This window comes from Quercus lobata, chromosome 3 (assembly GCF_001633185.2).
Source record: "Quercus lobata isolate SW786 chromosome 3, ValleyOak3.0 Primary Assembly, whole genome shotgun sequence".
Classification (NCBI taxonomy): Eukaryota; Viridiplantae; Streptophyta; class Magnoliopsida; order Fagales; family Fagaceae; genus Quercus; species Quercus lobata.
Window position 1 is genome coordinate 65,516,755 of NC_044906.1, and position 6,033 is coordinate 65,522,787.

Genomic DNA, 6,033 nt, shown 5'->3' on the forward strand with positions numbered 1-6,033 from the left:
ATGATTGGTGCATAATAAAAGTGGTCTTAGTAACGGTTCCTTGTGAGTTGTGAGGAATGTTTCAATTACACCTTGTCACCTAACTATGTCGTAAAAAAACTTGCCCCTTGCATTGCTCTTACTAGGTGACTCCAAAGCACCCCATCCACCCCTTTTCCGAAAGAAAAGAAAGGGAAATAATTAAAAATAAATAAATAAATAAAAAACCCACTAACACCCGCGTATGCATGAAAACCAATATCATACAACATATGCACTCTACTTCTGAAGTGTTTTAGTAAGATTGGCATTACCATCTGACGTGTGGTGAGTATCTGGGTTAAATACGTGTTTGTAGTGTTGTTGAAAGTGTGCTTAGAGCATCGAGTCTTGTCAAAACTTGACTAAGGTTTAAGGGCAGATAAGTTTAAGCACTCTTTTAACTGCTTGATCTTGAATAAAATGGCATAAACCATTAATTTATTATACAAATACCGTTCTTGTTCTTAACACGTTTCTTGTGCTCTTTGGCCTTTATTCATTGTATATATTTTGATCGATGTATTTAAAATACAGTAATGTCTGAAGTGTGGTGAGTATCTGGGTTAAATACGTGTTTGTAGTGTTGTTAAAAGTGTGCTTAGAGCATCGAGTCTTGTCAAAACTTGACTTAGGTTTAAGGGCAGATAAGTTTAAGCACTTTTTAACTGCTTGATCTTGAATAAAATGGCATAAACCATTAATTTATTATACAAATACCGTTCTTGTTCTTAACACGTTTCTTGTGCTTTTTGGTCTTTATACATTGTATATATTTTGATCAATGTATTTAAAATACAATAATGCAATTATAAAACACGAGAATTATATAAAATGTTCTGTTTACAATTTTTATGACTAGATTATTATTATATTATCTATTGATTATTTTTATTAAATTTACTAATACTATTTTTAAGAAATTAAATAAAATATAAAATTTGTACTTACAAATTTCATTATACGATCTATATGCATCTATATAATATCTAAAATCTAAATTATAGCATTTATTGTTGTTACATTTTTTTTAAGCTATATTAGTGTAACTTTTTTGTCTGCAGTCCACTCAATCCATTCTTCTGTCTATTTCGGTCCACTTTGGTTTACTTGTGTCATTTTAGTCAATTTTGGTCCACTTTGGTTCATTCGGTCTAATTCTGTTCATTTATTTTGGACCAACTAGGCCTTAAATTTGATTCTTTTTGTAAGTTGCATTTTTAGTTTTGGGCTCAAAAAAATCCTTTTTTTTTTCTTAATTTTTGGGTTGAAAAGTATGAAATTTTATTCTATTTGAGTCAAACTCTTTAATTTTGGGGTAAAAAATACAAACAAAATAGGCATTAGAAATTAAAAATATGGGCCCTAAAAAGCAATAAATATTATAAATATTCAAAATATTGCCTTAAAATTCAAGTTTTAATAATATAGGTATTATGCTTAAATTTGAAAAGAAAAAAAAGAAGAAGATAGAATTCCAAAATTTTTTATGAGAATATAATAATTTAAACTTAATGGAACATGTTACCTATGTTCTTTGGAATGTGGGAATTTTTTGATAAATAGCATAATTTTTAGAAAAATTTGTCAAATGGCATCTGACCAAAGTTATTTAGTCATGTAGAATCTTTTTGAAACTCGAGTTTGGTAAACTCGAGTTCCAAAGAGATACTACATAACTAAATAACTTTGGTCTAGTGCTTTTTTCCTAAATTATTCCTAAAATTATGCTATTTGGCAAAAAATGCCATGGGATGTGGGTGTATATATTTTTCTGATTATAGTATTTTTTTAATAAAAAAATCATTTTAATAACATATATATATATATATATATATATATATATCACTATGTATTATTGTTGAACGGAGCGAAAAAGTAATATAGTTTCACGTGCTTAAGTGCATTTGACCTTTTCATCGGTATAACATAATTTATAAATTAAGTCCACTCATTTTATTTGGTATAGTTTTTTAATAGATAAAGTTTGACTACAAGTCCCACTAAAAAACTAACATGGCTACATATTTAGGAAATCTCACCATTAGATTGTATGTTATATATTTTCTTAACACGCATGTTAAATTTCATGCCAATTGGATATTATTTATTATTTGATTCATAAACTTATATTTTAAGCATAATTTTAGACTATAAAAACTTGGAATTTAAAATTTTGATTAATGACATAGCTATAAATTCTGATCTTTTGAAAATTTTGCAAGTATGAAGGATATAAGAAATAAATGTAATCCACTTGTGGATTTGTCATAATTCACATACAAATAAAAGATATTAAGTGGATTTGTAACCAAACTTTATCCATTTTAAAAAGCCTCATTTTCCTTTGATATGGTTTAGTCAAATCCAACTTATTTTCATCTCAACAAAATAAGTTACTTCTTTTTCTTCTTCTTCTTCTCTCTTTTATTTATTTATTTTATTATTGTTATTTTTTTTTTAAGATAGATAATGAGAGAGAAGGAAGTGAGGTTCAAACCATAGACATAGAGCATCATAATGATGTCATTACATCTTAGTTATCACTTGATCCTCACCAAAATAAGCTATAATAAATGCACATGTATGTCTAGCTTTTTGTTGAAAATGTGCCAAGTATATTTGTATTTTGAAAAAGTGAGAAAAAAATGAGGTTTTAAAAAATCATACATAAAAGCTAAAAACTAAAAGTTGAACTTATAAGCTCAAGCCAAACATACACATGGTCTACATGTCGTCCCTTGTGGCTGCATGTTTGTCTATCTTCTAGGAGAAATATATGTATTCATGCATGTATTGCCACTGTGAAGCCATTGTTCACCTCTTTAAAAATTTTCACCTGAGTTTTTGCCATTGAAGAGCAATTAATTGCTTCTTCCCACTATTACTATCAATTGCTTTATTTCATACAACAGTGCAATATATGTACTCAGCCAGGAAGTACTATACATATACTACCTTTATGTTAATTGAAAGAGAAACTTTGTCACTTTGAGTTAAATTTGGTAGAGTACTCTCTTAGTGAGGGATGTTTAAGCCTAATGTATCGTTCCAGAAGGACTGTCCTGATCTATGATAAAATGGTAATGCGATTTCCTCTGGTGATTCCAGACCAGGTAACTTGTTCCCATTGGTTGAACACATGTAAGAGTTATTACCAATTTCATTGCAAAAAAATCCCCCAACCCCATTGTCGATGCTTGCATGCAGTAAAATTTTCGTGTCACTCTCCTCAGTATCTTTGTCTGTGGTATTCAAATTCTTCTCCGTCAGCTCTCTATATAGTGAAGATCTTAGGAGAAGGCCAAGTGCACTTGGGGTTGATGACTTGGTGCAAGGACTAATGGAAGTTTCACTTTGTAAAACTTCCCGCTGTCTTAGGGTGTCCAAGCGATTTTCTGTAAAGGAATTGGAGTGAAAGATGGATTGCTTGGTTGTTTACTGGTTGGCTATGGGGTTAGACGCTATACTTGATTTTGGTTGTTGAGAGGCTAGAGAATTGGCACCGGCTCTTAGCCATCTGATGTATGTGCTCAAGTCGAAGTTGGTTACTGCCTTAATGCCTCTATATTCGATTGCAGCAATATCATAAGCATGAGCAGCCTCCTCTTGAGTGCCTACAAAAAGATAAAATTTGCAATTCTAAATCAGTTGCACTTCATTGATTTTTTGGATGAATGAGAAGATTGTTTTGCATCAAATGAAAAGAGTACAAAGTTCAAGTAACAACACCTAATATGAACCTACCAAGTCCCTAATATGAAGCCATTCATCTGCAGTGTGTAAGATTTGTGCATGTAGATGCTTTTTACTAGTTACTATTTTATTTTGGTTGAGTTTTTTACTGATTACTTGTGTAGAAACGAGAGAGAGAGAGAGAGAGAGAGAAAATAATCAGAGGGTGAAACTCACTGTAAGTGCCTAGGTAGAGATATTTGTTTCCAAACACCCTCCCTGTCCTAGCTTCCCATCTCCTATTGTGATGGTACCTGCAGTTTGTCCAAAGGTTCAACCTTGTTATGAATTGGCTCCATATTAGCAATATATACAAAGGTCAAATGCTCATATTATTGTGGTGGAAAGTTGGTTTACCTAGCAACCCTCTATACATGGATACACCTCTTGAAAAACCGCTGCTTCTCCTATATGAACAAATATAAAAGCCAATTACATTTATGATAATATTGGAAAGCTTGTTAAGGAAAGTGATTCTTAAGGGGATGAGGTACCTTCTCAATGAGGCTAAGTATTCTTCTTTAGTCATAGTCCTCATAACCACAATTTCTTTCTCATAGTCAGATACCTGTAAGAGTATCATATCAGACTGCTGGCGTTGAGAAAAGAATACATCATTGTCCCCCAGATTTTTTTTTTTTTCTTTTTCCTTTAGAACAAGAAAGGGAGGTTTTAAAATTCATGTATAATAATTGTTACCGGGAAATTTGTAAAAGTTGATGTTCCCCAATACTTTAGGGCTGCTAAATCATATGCTCTTGCAGCTGATTCTTCTTCATCATAAGCTCCTATAAATCAAACAGCAATAGCAAAGGAGTCAGTCAGTGCCCTCTAAATTGAGTCTTTCATACAGAAAAAATGGTTACAATTAGCAATTAAAGTACTCACCTAGATACACTGCTCCATGCCAGCAAATATTCTAATTAACGTGCAAATATCAAAGAAGGCGTCAGCAATCAAGTAGAAAATATATGTATTTAAATAAAATTCCATGACAATGGATGAAAACAAGTGATGTAGCTATGTGATATACCTTGCTTTCCCATCTTCTTCTGTGTTGGATTCCATGACCCTTTATCCCATAAATGAGCTTCATAACGTCCAGTCCATCTGTGCCTGTGTCATAAGCACACATATTTAGCTTCCATTTTCTAATCAACAAATTCAAATATTGATAAGCGCAAAACTTAGATACAATTCCTTAACTACTCTACTTTTTAAATTGAAAACTTAACGTATAATATCTAGGAAACTGTATCTAAGTTTTACCCAACAGACAACTATATATATGTGTGTGCACGCGCACGCATGTGTAAAGAAATAGAATTCTATATTGAACCCGCTGACTCCGCGAAATCTTGAACTTCTCTTCACACCAGTGACAGTAGTGGGTTGGTCAGGCTGTGGTTGCTTCTGTTGTTGGACACCTTCCATATTGCAGCTTAAAGCAGCTGCAGAGGAATAATCTCTTCGCTGCCGTTTAACACACTTATTATTAGCCAACTTATCACCTTCCATCATGCACAAGCGCCGCACTCCTGGGCTTAATTCAGATTTCAAAGCATTCTTAATTTCCATTTCTGATATTGTTTGATAATAGTATTCTACTTGATGTATTGCTTGATATAGAGAAACTAAGTACAAGTCTATTTATACATGTATACAGTAAGTCGTCTCTTATGCTAATTTTTGTTGCTGACACTATGTTTCAAGTGATAAAGACAAGGTTAGCGATCATAACTAAATCATCTGAGACAAAATTCAAGTGTCTGCAATATTCAACTACACGACGAAGCAGTAACTTACAGTCAAAAAGTTGTGATAAGGCTGTCTCAATCCTACCCAAATTATCCGGGCTACATTTACAAACTACAAAGTACACCTCAGCAAATTAAATATCCAAGAAACCAAGATTCAAAGATTAAGGGCAAGAGACTTGTGGCTTAATTACCTCCTATGCACAAAGTGCTTTGGGATATAAGGGGAAAGAGTTCAAACTGTGAAGTTAGCAACATACGCTGTAACCATCTCAAATATATATGTATAAAGTTTTTTTTTTTTTGGTTGGCCCTTAATGTTTTTTACGGAGATGTTTAAGGTTTAAATTCCTTTCCCCCAATTATTGAATTAGTAAAAAATAATAAATTTTTTCTTTTTCATTTCTGGAAATTCAATTCAAGATTAGATCATATGGGCTATGTTTAGGTTTAGCTCAAAATGTCAATGAAATTTTTTGTTGTTGATAAATTTGCTAGTTACAATGGGGGAGGAAAGATTTGA

The 6,033-nt window shown here is 32.2% G+C and overlaps 1 pseudogene; it reads right to left on the bottom strand.

Annotated features, from left to right (window-relative positions):
* Positions 1-2,885: 2,885 nt before the first annotated feature.
* On the bottom strand, positions 2,886-5,331 carry LOC115981293 (annotated as a pseudogene).
* Positions 5,332-6,033: the final 702 nt, after the last annotated feature.